This window comes from Eucyclogobius newberryi, unplaced genomic scaffold, assembly GCF_026437365.1.
Source record: "Eucyclogobius newberryi isolate DKJ021-1_F unplaced genomic scaffold, fEucNew1.0.hap1 SCAF_128, whole genome shotgun sequence".
NCBI classification, from domain to species: Eukaryota; Metazoa; Chordata; class Actinopteri; order Gobiiformes; family Gobiidae; genus Eucyclogobius; species Eucyclogobius newberryi.
In genome coordinates this window covers 212,501-227,500 of record NW_027315755.1, presented here as the reverse complement: position 1 = coordinate 227,500, position 15,000 = coordinate 212,501, and the positions used below count along the sequence as shown (strand labels likewise).

The 15,000-nt window shown below is 51.1% G+C and overlaps 9 non-coding genes and 2 pseudogenes across 9 annotated transcripts; all 11 read right to left on the bottom strand.

Moving 5' to 3' along the window:
* Nucleotides 1-145: 145 nt before the first annotated feature.
* On the bottom strand, nucleotides 146-264 carry LOC140357324 (5S ribosomal RNA). The gene has a single exon (XR_011926489.1). It is a non-coding gene; the product is annotated as a 5S ribosomal RNA (ribosomal RNA).
* A 152-nt stretch (nucleotides 265-416) lies between these two features.
* LOC140357263 (5S ribosomal RNA) lies at nucleotides 417-535 on the bottom strand. The gene has a single exon (XR_011926432.1). It is a non-coding gene; the product is annotated as a 5S ribosomal RNA (ribosomal RNA).
* Nucleotides 536-687: 152 nt separating this feature from the next.
* On the bottom strand, nucleotides 688-806 carry LOC140357262 (5S ribosomal RNA). Its single transcript, XR_011926431.1, has one exon. It is a non-coding gene; the product is annotated as a 5S ribosomal RNA (ribosomal RNA).
* Nucleotides 807-7,017: 6,211 nt separating this feature from the next.
* LOC140357491 (5S ribosomal RNA) lies at nucleotides 7,018-7,136 on the bottom strand (annotated as a pseudogene).
* A 167-nt stretch (nucleotides 7,137-7,303) lies between these two features.
* LOC140357450 (5S ribosomal RNA) lies at nucleotides 7,304-7,422 on the bottom strand. The gene has a single exon (XR_011926609.1). It is a non-coding gene; the product is annotated as a 5S ribosomal RNA (ribosomal RNA).
* Nucleotides 7,423-7,589: 167 nt separating this feature from the next.
* LOC140357261 (5S ribosomal RNA) lies at nucleotides 7,590-7,708 on the bottom strand. Its single transcript, XR_011926430.1, has one exon. It is a non-coding gene; the product is annotated as a 5S ribosomal RNA (ribosomal RNA).
* Nucleotides 7,709-7,866: 158 nt separating this feature from the next.
* On the bottom strand, nucleotides 7,867-7,985 carry LOC140357323 (5S ribosomal RNA). Its single transcript, XR_011926488.1, has one exon. It is a non-coding gene; the product is annotated as a 5S ribosomal RNA (ribosomal RNA).
* A 151-nt stretch (nucleotides 7,986-8,136) lies between these two features.
* LOC140357260 (5S ribosomal RNA) lies at nucleotides 8,137-8,255 on the bottom strand. Its single transcript, XR_011926429.1, has one exon. It is a non-coding gene; the product is annotated as a 5S ribosomal RNA (ribosomal RNA).
* Nucleotides 8,256-8,407: 152 nt separating this feature from the next.
* LOC140357259 (5S ribosomal RNA) lies at nucleotides 8,408-8,526 on the bottom strand. The gene has a single exon (XR_011926428.1). It is a non-coding gene; the product is annotated as a 5S ribosomal RNA (ribosomal RNA).
* A 158-nt stretch (nucleotides 8,527-8,684) lies between these two features.
* LOC140357321 (5S ribosomal RNA) lies at nucleotides 8,685-8,803 on the bottom strand. Its single transcript, XR_011926487.1, has one exon. It is a non-coding gene; the product is annotated as a 5S ribosomal RNA (ribosomal RNA).
* A 158-nt stretch (nucleotides 8,804-8,961) lies between these two features.
* On the bottom strand, nucleotides 8,962-9,080 carry LOC140357490 (5S ribosomal RNA; annotated as a pseudogene).
* Nucleotides 9,081-15,000: the final 5,920 nt, after the last annotated feature.

Below are 15,000 nucleotides of genomic sequence, written 5' to 3'. Positions count from 1 at the left end.
TCAAAACGGCCTTTTTTATATCAAACACTGTCTTTTCGTGAAGAGTACCTTCACGCCACTTGCTCGGTCAAAATTGGGATATCTCAATGAAAAACTTCTTTTTTTTTTTTTTTTTTTTTTTTTGACAGGTGAAAAAGTGTGAAAATGCTCACAGCACCTGGTATTCCCAGGCGGTCGCCCATCCAAGTACTAACCAGGCCCAACCCTGCTTGGCTTCCGAGATCAGACGAGATCGGGCTGGTCCAGGGTGGTATGGCCGTGAGCGAAATGTTCCAGGTCAAAACGGCCTTTTTTATATCAAACACTGTCTTTTCGTGAAGAGTACCTTCACGCCACTTGCTCGGTCAAATTTGGGATATCTCAATGAAAAACTTCTTTTTTTTTTTTTTTTTTTGACAGGTGAAAAAGTGTGAAAATGCTCACAGCACCTGGTATTCCCAGGCGGTCTCCCATCCAAGTACTAACCAGGCCCAACCCTGCTTGGCTTCCGAGATCAGACGAGATCGGGCTGGTCCAGGGTGGTATGGCCGTGAGCGAAATGTTCCAGGTCAAAACGGCCTTTTTTATATCAAACACTGTCTTTTCGTGAAGAGTACCTTCACGCCACTTGCTCGGTCAAATTTGGGATATCTCAATGAAAAACTTCTTTTTTTTTTTTTTTTTTTGACAGGTGAAAAAGTGTGAAAATGCTCACAGCACCTGGTATTCCCAGGCGGTCTCCCATCCAAGTACTAACCAGGCCCAACCCTGCTTGGCTTCCGAGATCAGACGAGATCGGGCTGGTCCAGGGTGGTATGGCCGTGAGCGAAATGTTCCAGGTCAAAACGGCCTTTTTTATATCAAACACTGTCTTTTCGTGAAGAGTACCTTCACGCCACTTGCTCGGTCAAAATTGGGATATCTCAATGAAAAACTTCTTTTTTTTTTTTTTTTGACAGGTGAAAAAGTGTGAAAATGCTCACAGCACCTGGTATTCCCAGGCGGTCGCCCATCCAAGTACTAACCAGGCCCAACCCTGCTTGGCTTCCGAGATCAGACGAGATCGGGCTGGTCTTTTTTTTTTTTTTTTTTTATCTTTTATTATCAAAAACATCTTAAAACAAGTATTTACATATATTTACATGAATGTACAGACATACATGACACACAAGGGCAAGGGAATGGGATACACAAGGGCAGGGGGAGACGAGACAAAAAATTACAGAAAATCAAACACACAATCATTCTCCAAACATTCTTCAGTGATGGGGGGTGATGCCGTGGTTGGGGGGGGTGATGCCGGGGTCAGAAGAGGATGTCCAGGTTTCCAGAGGGTGTGAGGTGGATCAGGGTGTTGTGGGGGACGAGGTGGGTGATGAACCGGTGCTCTGCTGCCATGTGGAGGTGTCGGAGGTGTGCGGCCAAGAGTCCTTTGAAGATGGGCCAGGGTGCTGCTGTTTTATTGTCACGGAGATGGATGTTCCTGTTGAGATATAATGTGTACCGGGCTATGGAGAGGGTTAGTCGGGCGAGATGGGTGTTGGCTCCAGAGCGACTCTGTCCGGGACCAAAGAGGAGGAGCCAGGGCTCCTGGTCGTCCCCTCCTAGGGCCGCCGGCGGTGGGAGCCTCCAGGACAGCCTCCGAGCGAGGAGGTCCTGCAGTCGGGACCAGAACGGGCGGACGGCCGGGCAGGTGTACAGCATGTGCTCCAGGGTCTCGGGGGGTCCGTGGCACACGGGGCAGTCCGCAGCGTAGCTGTCGGGAAGAAATGCGTGCAGTGCTGCGGATGTAAAGACGATCCTGTGTCTAAATCTGAAGTCAAAATGACCTACGTTATGTGGGGTGTACCAATTAAAGATGTTGGCCCAGATGGTTGCGATAGTGCGTGCGGGGAATGTTAATGACCATTTGTGTTCCGAGGCGGGACGCCCGAGCACTCCCGGCAACAACAACTGATACAGGATGCGGGTGGGTAGGTCTGTGAAAATCCTAAACCTCCCCGTGCTAACAAATACATTAAAATTCAACTTACCTGTCGTGCTCCCCATTTGGCCCAAAGTGCTTCCCCAATGCCTGACCAGATTCCTGTTAAAAATACTTACCATACCACTAATATACTTTTTCCTAAACACTTTACCTGCTAACCTAAAACACTTCCCTATGTAATCTACACTAAAATTACCTTTCACGTCAAATACCTTACCTACATATTCCAGCCCAGCCTCCTCCATCGCCCCACTGATCATGCACTCGCGCTTCCCGGGGGGAGCGGAGAGCAAGTCAGGGTTATGACGGAGGGGCATGTGCGCGAGACCCTCACCGCTGTCTGGAACCGCCACAGTCAGGGGCCTGAAAGTCCTCCACGCCTCCAAGAGTTCCCTCTCGAAGGGGGGGAGGCCTTCCAGGACCGAAACAGGGGGCAACAAACACAAATTATAAACACCAAACTTACCTAGACTATTAACAAACTCACCTATATAATCCTTCCATGGAGCATCTACCTCAACGTCTAGAAATTTCCGAATTGTTTTCAGCCTGAAGGCCTTCTTCCTTAACTCTAAATCTGCTAACTTTAAACCTCCCTGATCGTACTCACCTATCATAACCTTATGTGCAATAAAGCCCCTCTCACGATTCCACAAAAAGTGGTTTATCACTAACCTTAATTTGTTAGCATAGACCCCCGGCAGGCCGTACACGGAGAGTGCATGGTTCAACATGGACATGCACAAAGAATTTACAACTAAGACTTTACCTTTTAATGTCAGATTACGACGTCTCCAAAAATTCAAGCGCGCTGTAATTTTCTCGCACAAAGGCGACCAAAGTGCAGTACGACACGCCTCCTCGTCTCTGCCCAGGGGGACGCCGAGGACCTTGTAGGAGTCCCCGGCCTCCCGGAGCTGGACAGGGAGAGGAACAGGCGTGACGCTGCCGCAAAATTTAACCGTGGTTTTATCGAAATTGATTTTGGCCCCTGAAGCGAGGCCGTAAACATTGAGCACGTGGAGAGAGGCGTTCAGGCTCTCCACGTCTCGGAGGATCAGATTCGTGTCATCTGCGTACTGAAAAATTTTGACTTCCCTACCCGCAGGCGTGGTCAGTCCCCTCACCGCCGCGTCCGCCCTCAACATGGCCGCCAAAGGCTCAGCGGCGATGCTGTAGAGGAGCGACGAGAGGGGACAGCCCTGCCTGACTGATCTTTTTAAGGGGAAAGAGTCAGTTAGAAACCCGTTGACTTTGACCTTACTGACCGCAAAGGAATAGATGAGCTGTAGCCAATTAACAAACCGTTCGCCGAAACCTAACTTACCTAATACAGTCCAGAGGAACGAATGCTCAACTCTGTCGAACGCCTTGTTAAAGTCTACACTAACGTGAATACCACCGGTCGCGTGCATCTGCCGAAGGAGATATCTCAGAGACAAAACTGTGTCTGAGATGTCCCTCCCGGGGACGCTGTAGGCCTGCGAGGGGTGTATGACGGATCCAATCACACGCTTTAACCTACCTGCTAATACCTTTGCTAAAATTTTATAGTCTACGTTCAAAAGGCTAATGGGCCTGTAGTTGGCGAGGCTGCTCCTGTCGCCCTTCTTAAAAAGCAGAGTGACGACACTCATCGCAAAACCATCGCCAACTCTACTCTCACTCTCAAAATCCTGATATAATAGGAGTAGGATCGGAGCTAACCTGGAAGCGAAACGCTTGAAAAACTCACAGGTTAGTCCGTCCTCTCCGGGGCTTTTCCCTGTATTTAAACTCTTGACTGCAGCCTCTATCTCCATGAGAGACAGAGGCGCGTCGCACAGCTCCCTATCCTCCCTGCTCAGTGTGCGCTCCAGAGCACCTACAGCCTGGTCTAAAGCCTGCTCTGCCACTCCGTCTGAACTAAAAAGCCTACTATAGAAATCCTGCGCTGTCTCTAAAACCTCACTTACCTCGGAAACAATCTTACCTGTCTTATCTATCAACTTATCTATGTGCATCTTTCCCTGTGTAACCTTCTCACAGCCGAAGAAGAACGCTGTCGAGCGTTCTCCCTCGACTGTGTGTCTGGCTTTTGCCCTCAAAATTGCACCCTGACACCTACTTACCTCCAGCTGCTCCAGCTCAGCGCGCACCACCAGGTACTCTGGATCCACAGGGCCAGTGGTGGAAGCTGCGCCCTGGTCCAGGACCTGCAGGCGCTGGCGGAGAGCGGTCTCCCTCCTGGTCGACAGCCACGCCTTGTGTTTGCTGTAATTGACACAGAGCTTTTTAATGCGTGTTTTTGCCGTCGGCCACCAATCGACCACGCTGTCGATCAGCTCCAGCTCCATGTCAAATACATCAAACAAAAAGTCCATTTTCCTACAAAAAGTTTCATCACCGAGGATGGAGCTGTTTAGGACCCACAGTCCTCCATTCCTCGGTGATGAAACTAACCCAAAATAAATATCTAAAGTGGAGTGATCACTCAAGCCTGACCACTTGTAGGAAGCACCACTGACTCTCTGTGCCAGGTCTGAGGAGGCAAAACAGAGGTCAATGCGGGACTGCTTCAGGACGCCCTGGACGACCTGCCGCCTGGAGAAATCCTTCAGGAAGGGGTGGACGAACCGCCACACCTCCGTCAGGTTCCTGCTGGCGGCTTCTTCCAACAGGGCTGTCCTGGCAGTGCTGTTTTTAAAAGAGTTGTTAATGCCGATGTCTGTCTTGCAAAGTGTTGTATTAAAGTCACCGATTATGATTGTATTGTCGTTCGCAAAGCGAAATATTTTTTTGAAGAATTGCCTCCTCAGACCATCATCGTTCGGGGCGTAGATGTTAATTAGTCTGAACTTCACTGTGTCCGTGAAGTCCAGGACCAGGAAGGAGCCCTCTGGGTCGGCGTGTACCAGGGTGGGTTGGCCTAAGACACCAGGCCTCACCACCGTGGCCACACCGCGCGAGCACGCCGTGCCCAGGGCCCAAAATACAGAGCCTACTCCCATGCTCCGCACTTGTTGCGCGTGGCTGACATCCCAGTGCGTTTCTTGGATGCAGAGCACGTCCCACTTGGAAAAGTGTAACGCGCTCTGCATCCGCACTGGGCTCCGCAGGCCGCCTGCGTTCCAAGAGGACAAGGAGAACGCCATTAAGAGGAGACCTTGGAGGATGTAACCCATCTTTTATTTAGACTTCTTTTTGGCGCCCGTCGCATCCGACTGCCACACTCTTTTTCTGACTTCACGGGTGGAGAAATCCATGAAGTCATCATTAAAAACAGTCTCGAGCTCACCTCGTGGGGCAGAGCTGCGTGTGGAGGATGGTGGGTTGATGGAGCTTTCTGCTGGCGCTTTTGAGGTGGTTGGAACGGAGGAGGCAGAGCCGCTCTCAGCAGCAGCGCCCTCTCCGTCTCCTGCCACCTGCTTCCTGCGTCTTGCCCCTTTCTTATCCTTCTTCTCCACCTGTCCCCTCTTACCACCGTCCGACTGGAGCTTGGGATCATCACCCAGCCCTGTGGTGATGTCCCCCCCTTTGGAGGTAAGATGCGGGGCCTGTCCCGCACCCATCCTCCTCCCGGGTTCAGCCTCTTCCTCCACGGGCTTAGGAGTTGGACCCTCACGAGTCCCCTCCCTCTGGTCAGGAGGAGCAGTTTGTCCTGCTCCCACCTTCCCAGACGCCAGCGCTGAGCCGAGCACCATCTCCAGTGCGACGGACGCCTCCTCGTCTGAGGAGTCAGAGGAGCAAGAGGAGCCAGACACCTCTGGCTCCCCTGACTCCTCCACAGCCTCCTCCTCCAAAAACTCCTCTACTTCGGAGAGAGCAGTTGCGGGCACGTTCTGGGCCACGTCACTGCTCTCTCCTCCAATGCCGTCCTCCCTGTCCTCCCCTCTGTCCTCCCCTCTGTCCTCCTCTCTGTCCTCCTCTCTGTCACCCGCACCACACGGACATAAGTGGCGGAACATGCGGCACTCTCTGCACTTCGGGGCCCGCTGCGCGACGCACTCGCGCGCGTAATGCCCCTGGCTCCCGCAGTTGCGGCACAGAAAGTCAGGGCACTCCCTCAGAATATGGCCAGGCTGGAGACACCCCCTACACACCCGCACCTGCCTGTCGTGTATTACCCTGAAGTACTCGGGGCCCCCCGCGGTGTCAAACCTGACAGAATACGGTAAGGACTGCACCGTGTCCGTGAACCTTACCCGTACAAACCTGGTGCCGTCCGCCACGTTCGTCCCCGGCCACATTCTCCTCCTCACCTCGGAGACCGCAGAGACCCCCCAGGCGTAGAGCTTGGCCAGGATCTCCTCGTCCTCGATATAAGCCGGCAGCCCCATGAAGGACACGACCAGCTCATCCACCGAGATGTCACGGGCGTGAACCCTGACTCCTCCAATGCAGTACCCGTCCAGGAGCCGCTCCTTCGCTTTAGTGGTACTGACGGTTACTTCATATTTGTCCTTCGAGATGAGTCTGCACGCTACTATGGAGCCGCACACCTCCTGTGTCGCTTTTAAGAATGCAAGTGGCGTGATTTGTGCTCCCTCCGTCAACTCCAACACCACAGTGAGTTCTTTCATAAATTTCATTCTTCTTTCTTCGTTCTTTCTATTATTTACAGATTCATTCAGACTTTTCCTTGCCTTTGTCGTGTCCATTCCAGTGTCCGATGCCGTGTTGTCCGTCCTTTGAGCCATGCTCACAAAAAAACAAAAAATCCACCTCCCAGTAAGTTTACTGGGAGGGGAACAAACAAAAGAACTGCAAAAAGTAAATGAAAATGATCAAAATAACGATTAAAAACTCAAAAAAACTCCCAAACCTCCAGCTCCAGACCATGCAGCACACCACAAATTGCACGCACCTGCACTGATTGCAAAGGGGCGGGTCCAGGGTGGTATGGCCGTGAGCGAAATGTTCCAGGTCAAAACGGCCTTTTTTATATCAAACACTGTCTTTTCGTGAAGAGTACCTTCACGCCACTTGCTCGGTCAAAATTGGGATATCTCAATGAAAAACTTCTTTTTTTTTTTTTTTTTTTTTTTTTGACAGGTGAAAAAGTGTGAAAATGCTCACAGCACCTGGTATTCCCCGGCGGTCGCCCATCCAAGTACTAACCAGGCCTAACCCTGCTTGGCTTCCGAGATCAGACGAGATCGTGCTGGTCCAGGGTGGTATGGCCGTGAGCGAAATGTTCCAGGTCAAAACTCGTATAAACGGCTTTTTTTGCATCAAACACTGTCTTTTCGTGAAGAGTACCTTCACGCCACTTGCTCGGTCAAAATTGGGATATCTCAATGAAAAACTTTTTTTTTTTTTTTTTTTTTTTTTTTGACAGGTGAAAAAGTGTGAAAATGCTCACAGCACCTGGTATTCCCAGGCGGTCTCCCATCCAAGTACTAACCAGGCCTAACCCTGCTTGGCTTCCGAGATCAGACGAGATCGTGCTGGTCCAGGGTGGTATGGCCGTGAGCGAAATGTTCCAGGTCAAAACTCGTATAAACGGCTTTTTTTGCATCAAACACTGTCTTTTCGTGAAGAGTACCTTCACGCCACTTGCTCGGTCAAAATTGGGATATCTCAATGAAAAACTTTTTTTTTTTTTTTTTTTTTTTTTTTGACAGGTGAAAAAGTGTGAAAATGCTCACAGCACCTGGTATTCCCAGGCGGTCTCCCATCCAAGTACTAACCAGGCCCAACCCTGCTTGGCTTCCGAGATCAGACGAGATCGGGCTGGTCCAGGGTGGTATGGCCGTGAGCGAAATGTTCCAGGTCAAAACGGCCTTTTTTATATCAAACACTGTCTTTTCGTGAAGAGTACCTTCACGCCACTTGCTCGGTCAAAATTGGGATATCTCAATGAAAAACTTCTTTTTTTTTTTTTTTTTTTTTTTTTGACAGGTGAAAAAGTGTGAAAATGCTCACAGCACCTGGTATTCCCAGGCGGTCGCCCATCCAAGTACTAACCAGGCCCAACCCTGCTTGGCTTCCGAGATCAGACGAGATCGGGCTGGTCCAGGGTGGTATGGCCGTGAGCGAAATGTTCCAGGTCAAAACGGCCTTTTTTATATCAAACACTGTCTTTTCGTGAAGAGTACCTTCACGCCACTTGCTCGGTCAAATTTGGGATATCTCAATGAAAAACTTCTTTTTTTTTTTTTTTTTTGACAGGTGAAAAAGTGTGAAAATGCTCACAGCACCTGGTATTCCCAGGCGGTCTCCCATCCAAGTACTAACCAGGCCCAACCCTGCTTGGCTTCCGAGATCAGACGAGATCGGGCTGGTCCAGGGTGGTATGGCCGTGAGCGAAATGTTCCAGGTCAAAACGGCCTTTTTTATATCAAACACTGTCTTTTCGTGAAGAGTACCTTCACGCCACTTGCTCGGTCAAATTTGGGATATCTCAATGAAAAACTTCTTTTTTTTTTTTTTTTTTTGACAGGTGAAAAAGTGTGAAAATGCTCACAGCACCTGGTATTCCCAGGCGGTCTCCCATCCAAGTACTAACCAGGCCCAACCCTGCTTGGCTTCCGAGATCAGACGAGATCGGGCTGGTCCAGGGTGGTATGGCCGTGAGCGAAATGTTCCAGGTCAAAACGGCCTTTTTTATATCAAACACTGTCTTTTCGTGAAGAGTACCTTCACGCCACTTGCTCGGTCAAAATTGGGATATCTCAATGAAAAACTTCTTTTTTTTTTTTTTTTTTTTTTTTTGACAGGTGAAAAAGTGTGAAAATGCTCACAGCACCTGGTATTCCCAGGCGGTCGCCCATCCAAGTACTAACCAGGCCCAACCCTGCTTGGCTTCCGAGATCAGACGAGATCGGGCTGGTCCAGGGTGGTATGGCCGTGAGCGAAATGTTCCAGGTCAAAACGGCCTTTTTTATATCAAACACTGTCTTTTCGTGAAGAGTACCTTCACGCCACTTGCTCGGTCAAAATTGGGATATCTCAATGAAAAACTTCTTTTTTTTTTTTTTTTTTTTTTTTTGACAGGTGAAAAAGTGTGAAAATGCTCACAGCACCTGGTATTCCCCGGCGGTCGCCCATCCAAGTACTAACCAGGCCTAACCCTGCTTGGCTTCCGAGATCAGACGAGATCGTGCTGGTCCAGGGTGGTATGGCCGTGAGCGAAATGTTCCAGGTCAAAACTCGTATAAACGGCTTTTTTTGCATCAAACACTGTCTTTTCGTGAAGAGTACCTTCACGCCACTTGCTCGGTCAAAATTGGGATATCTCAATGAAAAACTTTTTTTTTTTTTTTTTTTTTTTTTTTGACAGGTGAAAAAGTGTGAAAATGCTCACAGCACCTGGTATTCCCAGGCGGTCTCCCATCCAAGTACTAACCAGGCCCAACCCTGCTTGGCTTCCGAGATCAGACGAGATCGGGCTGGTCTTTTTTTTTTTTTTTTTTTTTTTATCTTTTATTATCAAAAACATCTTAAAACAAGTATTTACATATATTTACATGAATGTACAGACATACATGACACACAAGGGCAAGGGAATGGGATACACAAGGGCAAGGGGAGACGAGACAAAAAATTACAGAAAATCAAACACACAATCATTCTCGAAACATTCTTCAGTGATGGGGGGTGATGCCGGGGTCAGAAGAGGATGTCCAGGTTTCCAGAGGGTGTGAGGTGGATCAGGGTGTTGTGGGGGACGAGGTGGGTGATGAACCGGTGCTCTGCTGCCATGTGGAGGTGTCGGAGGTGTGCGGCCAAGAGTCCTTTGAAGATGGGCCAGGGTGCTGCTGTTTTATTGTCACGGAGATGGATGTTCCTGTTGAGATATAATGTGTACCGGGCTATGGAGAGGGTTAGTCGGGCGAGATGGGTGTTGGCTCCAGAGCGACTCTGTCCGGGACCAAAGAGGAGGAGCCAGGGCTCCTGGTCGTCCCCTCCTAGGGCCGCCGGCGGTGGGAGCCTCCAGGACAGCCTCCGAGCGAGGAGGTCCTGCAGTCGGGACCAGAACGGGCGGACGGCCGGGCAGGTGTACAGCATGTGCTCCAGGGTCTCGGGGGGTCCGTGGCACACGGGGCAGTCCGCAGCGTAGCTGTCGGGAAGAAATGCGTGCAGTGCTGCGGATGTAAAGACGATCCTGTGTCTAAATCTGAAGTCAAAATGACCTACGTTATGTGGGGTGTACCAATTAAAGATGTTGGCCCAGATGGTTGCGATGGTGCGTGCGGGGAATGTTAATGACCATTTGTGTTCCGAGGCGGGACGCCCGAGCACTCCCGGCAACAACAACTGATACAGGATGCGGGTGGGTAGGTCTGTGAAAATCCTAAACCTCCCCGTGCTAACAAATACATTAAAATTCAACTTACCTGTCGTGCTCCCCATTTGGCCCAAAGTGCTTCCCCAATGCCTGACCAGATTCCTGTTAAAAATACTTACCATACCACTAATATACTTTCTCCTAAACACTTTACCTGCTAACCTAAAACACTTCCCTATGTAATCTACACTAAAATTACCTTTCACGTCAAATACCTTACCTACATATTCCAGCCCAGCCTCCTCCATCGCCCCACTGATCATGCACTCGCGCTTCCCGGGGGGAGCGGAGAGCAAGTCAGGGTTATGACGGAGGGGCATGTGCGCGAGACCCTCACCGCTGTCTGGAACCGCCACAGTCAGGGGCCTGAAAGTCCTCCACGCCTCCAAGAGTTCCCTCTCGAAGGGGGGGAGGCCCTCCAGGACCGAAACAGGGGGCAACAAACACAAATTATAAACACCAAACTTACCTAGACTATTAACAAACTCACCTATATAATCCTTCCATGGAGCATCTACCTCAACGTCTAGAAATTTCCGAATTGTTTTCAGCCTGAAGGCCTTCTTCCTTAACTCTAAATCTGCTAACTTTAAACCTCCCTGATCGTACTCACCTATCATAACCTTATGTGCAATAAAGCCCCTCTCACGATTCCACAAAAAGTGGTTTATCACTAACCTTAATTTGTTAGCATAGACCCCCGGCAGGCCGTACACGGAGAGTGCATGGTTCAACATGGACATGCACAAAGAATTTACAACTAAGACTTTACCTTTTAATGTCAGATTACGACGTCTCCAAAAATTCAAGCGCGCTGTAATTTTCTCGCACAAAGGCGACCAAAGTGCAGTACGACACGCCTCCTCGTCTCTGCCCAGGGGGACGCCGAGGACCTTGTAGGAGTCCCCCGCCTCCCGGAGCTGGACAGGGAGAGGAACAGGCGTGACGCTGCCGCAAAATTTAACCGTGGTTTTATCGAAATTGATTTTGGCCCCTGAAGCGAGGCCGTAAACATTGAGCACGTGGAGAGAGGCGTTCAGGCTCTCCACGTCTCGGAGGATCAGATTCGTGTCATCTGCGTACTGAAAAATTTTGACTTCCCTACCCGCAGGCGTGGTCAGTCCCCTCACCGCCGCGTCCGCCCTCAACATGGCCGCCAAAGGCTCAGCGGCGATGCTGTAGAGGAGCGACGAGAGGGGACAGCCCTGCCTGACTGATCTTTTTAAGGGGAAAGAGTCAGTTAGAAACCCGTTGACTTTGACCTTACTGACCGCAAAGGAATAGATGAGCTGTAGCCAATTAACAAACCGTTCGCCGAAACCTAACTTACCTAATACAGTCCAGAGGAACGAATGCTCAACTCTGTCGAACGCCTTGTTAAAGTCTACACTAACGTGAATACCACCGGTCGCGTGCATCTGCCGAAGGAGATATCTCAGAGACAAAACTGTGTCTGAGATGTCCCTCCCGGGGACGCTGTAGGCCTGCGAGGGGTGTATGACGGATCCAATCACACGCTTTAACCTACCTGCTAATACCTTTGCTAAAATTTTATAGTCTACGTTCAAAAGGCTAATGGGCCTGTAGTTGGCGAGGCTGCTCCTGTCGCCCTTCTTAAAAAGCAGAGTGACGACACTCATCGCAAAACCATCGCCAACTCTACTCTCACTCTCAAAATCCTGATATAATAGGAGTAGGATCGGAGCTAACCTGGAAGCGAAACGCTTGAAAAACTCACAGGTTAGTCCGTCCTCTCCGGGGCTTTTCCCTGTATTTAAACTCTTGACTGCAGCCTCTATCTCCATGAGAGACAGAGGCGCGTCGCACAGCTCCCTATCCTCCCTGCTCAGTGTGCGCTCCAGAGCACCTACAGCCTGGTCTAAAGCCTGCTCTGCCACTCCGTCTGAACTAAAAAGCCTACTATAGAAATCCTGCGCTGTCTCTAAAACCTCACTTACCTCGGAAACAATCTTACCTGTCTTATCTATCAACTTATCTATGTGCATCTTTCCCTGTGTAACCTTCTCACAGCCGAAGAAGAACGCTGTCGAGCGTTCTCCTTCGACTGTGTGTCTGGCTTTTGCCCTCAAAATTGCACCCTGACACCTACTTACCTCCAGCTGCTCCAGCTCAGCGCGCACCACCAGGTACTCTGGATCCACAGGGCCAGTGGTGGAAGCTGCGCCCTGGTCCAGGACCTGCAGGCGCTGGCGGAGAGCGGTCTCCCTCCTGGTCGACAGCCACGCCTTGTGTTTGCTGTAATTGACACAGAGCTTTTTAATGCGTGTTTTTGCCGTCGGCCACCAATCGACCACGCTGTCGATCAGCTCCAGCTCCATGTCAAATACATCAAACAAAAAGTCCATTTTCCTACAAAAAGTTTCATCACCGAGGATGGAGCTGTTTAGGACCCACAGTCCTCCATTCCTCGGTGATGAAACTAACCCAAAATAAATATCTAAAGTGGAGTGATCACTCAAGCCTGACCACTTGTAGGAAGCACCACTGACTCTCTGTGCCAGGTCTGAGGAGGCAAAACAGAGGTCAATGCGGGACTGCTTCAGGACGCCCTGGACGACCTGCCGCCTGGAGAAATCCTTCAGGAAGGGGTGGACGAACCGCCACACCTCCGTCAGGTTCCTGCTGGCGGCTTCTTCCAACAGGGCTGTCCTGGCAGTGCTGTTTTTAAAAGAGTTGTTAATGCCGATGTCTGTCTTGCAAAGTGTTGTATTAAAGTCACCGATTATGATTGTATTGTCGTTCGCAAAGCGAAATATTTTTTTGAAGAATTGCCTCCTCAGACCATCATCGTTCGGGGCGTAGATGTTAATTAGTCTGAACTTCACTGTGTCCGTGAAGTCCAGGACCAGGAAGGAGCCCTCTGGGTCGGCGTGTACCAGGGTGGGTTGGCCTAAGACACCAGGCCTCACCACCGTGGCCACACCGCGCGAGCACGCCGTGCCCAGGGCCCAAAATACAGAGCCTACTCCCATGCTCCGCACTTGTTGCGCGTGGCTGACATCCCAGTGCGTTTCTTGGATGCAGAGCACGTCCCACTTGGAAAAGTGTAACGCGCTCTGCATCCGCACTGGGCTCCGCAGGCCGCCTGCGTTCCAAGAGGACAAGGAGAACGCCATTAAGAGGAGACCTTGGAGGATGTAACCCATCTTTTATTTAGACTTCTTTTTGGCGCCCGTCGCATCCGACTGCCACACTCTTTTTCTGACTTCACGGGTGGAGAAATCCATGAAGTCATCATTAAAAACAGTCTCGAGCTCACCTCGTGGGGCAGAGCTGCGTGTGGAGGATGGTGGGTTGATGGAGCTTTCTGCTGGCGCTTTTGAAGTGGTTGGAACGGAGGAGGCAGAGCCGCTCTCAGCAGCAGCGCCCTCTCCGTCTCCTGCCACCTGCTTCCTGCGTCTTGCCCCTTTCTTATCCTTCTTCTCCACCTGTCCCCTCTTACCACCGTCCGACTGGAGCTTGGGATCATCACCCAGCCCTGTGGTGATGTCCCCCCCTTTGGAGGTAAGATGCGGGGCCTGTCCCGCACCCATCCTCCTCCCGGGTTCAGCCTCTTCCTCCACGGGCTTAGGAGTTGGACCCTCACGAGTCCCCTCCCTCTGGTCAGGAGGAGCAGTTTGTCCTGCTCCCACCTTCCCAGACGCCAGCGCTGAGCCGAGCACCATCTCCAGTGCGACGGACGCCTCCTCGTCTGAGGAGTCAGAGGAGCAAGAGGAGCCAGACACCTCTGGCTCCCCTGACTCCTCCACAGCCTCCTCCTCCAAAAACTCCTCTACTTCGGAGAGAGCAGTTGCGGGCACGTTCTGGGCCACGTCACTGCTCTCTCCTCCAATGGCGTCCTCCCTGTCCTCCCCTCTGTCCTCCCCTCTGTCCTCCTCTCTGTCCTCCTCTCTGTCACCCGCACCACACGGACATAAGTGGCGGAACATGCGGCACTCTCTGCACTTCGGGGCCCGCTGCGCGACGCACTCGCGCGCGTAATGCCCCTGGCTCCCGCAGTTGCGGCACAGAAAGTCAGGGCACTCCCTCAGAATATGGCCAGGCTGGAGACACCCCCTACACACCCGCACCTGCCTGTCGTGTATTACCCTGAAGTACTCGGGGCCCCCCGCGGTGTCAAACCTGACAGAATACGGTAAGGACTGCACCGTGTCCGTGAACCTTACCCGTACAAACCTGGTGCCGTCCGCCACGTTCGTCCCCGGCCACATTCTCCTCCTCACCTCGGAGACCGCAGAGACCCCCCAGGCGTAGAGCTTGGCCAGGATCTCCTCGTCCTCGATATAAGCCGGCAGCCCCATGAAGGACACGACCAGCTCATCCACCGAGATGTCACGGGCGTGAACCCTGACTCCTCCAATGCAGTACCCGTCCAGGAGCCGCTCCTTCGCTTTAGTGGTACTGACGGTTACTTCATATTTGTCCTTCGAGATGAGTCTGCACGCTACTATGGAGCCGCACACCTCCTGAGTCGATTTCAAAAAAGCTAGTGGCGTGATTTGTGCTCCCTCCGTCAACTCCAACACCACAGTGAGTTCTTTCATAAATTTCATTCTTCTTTCTTCGTTCTTTCTATTATTTACAGATTCTTTCAAACTTTGTCTTGCCTTTGTCGTGTCCATTCCAGTGTCCGATGCCGTGTTGTCCGTCCTTTGAGCCATGCTCACAAAAAACAAAAAATCCACCTCCCAGTAAGTTTACTGGGAGGGGAACAAACAAAAGAACTGAAAAAAGTAAATGA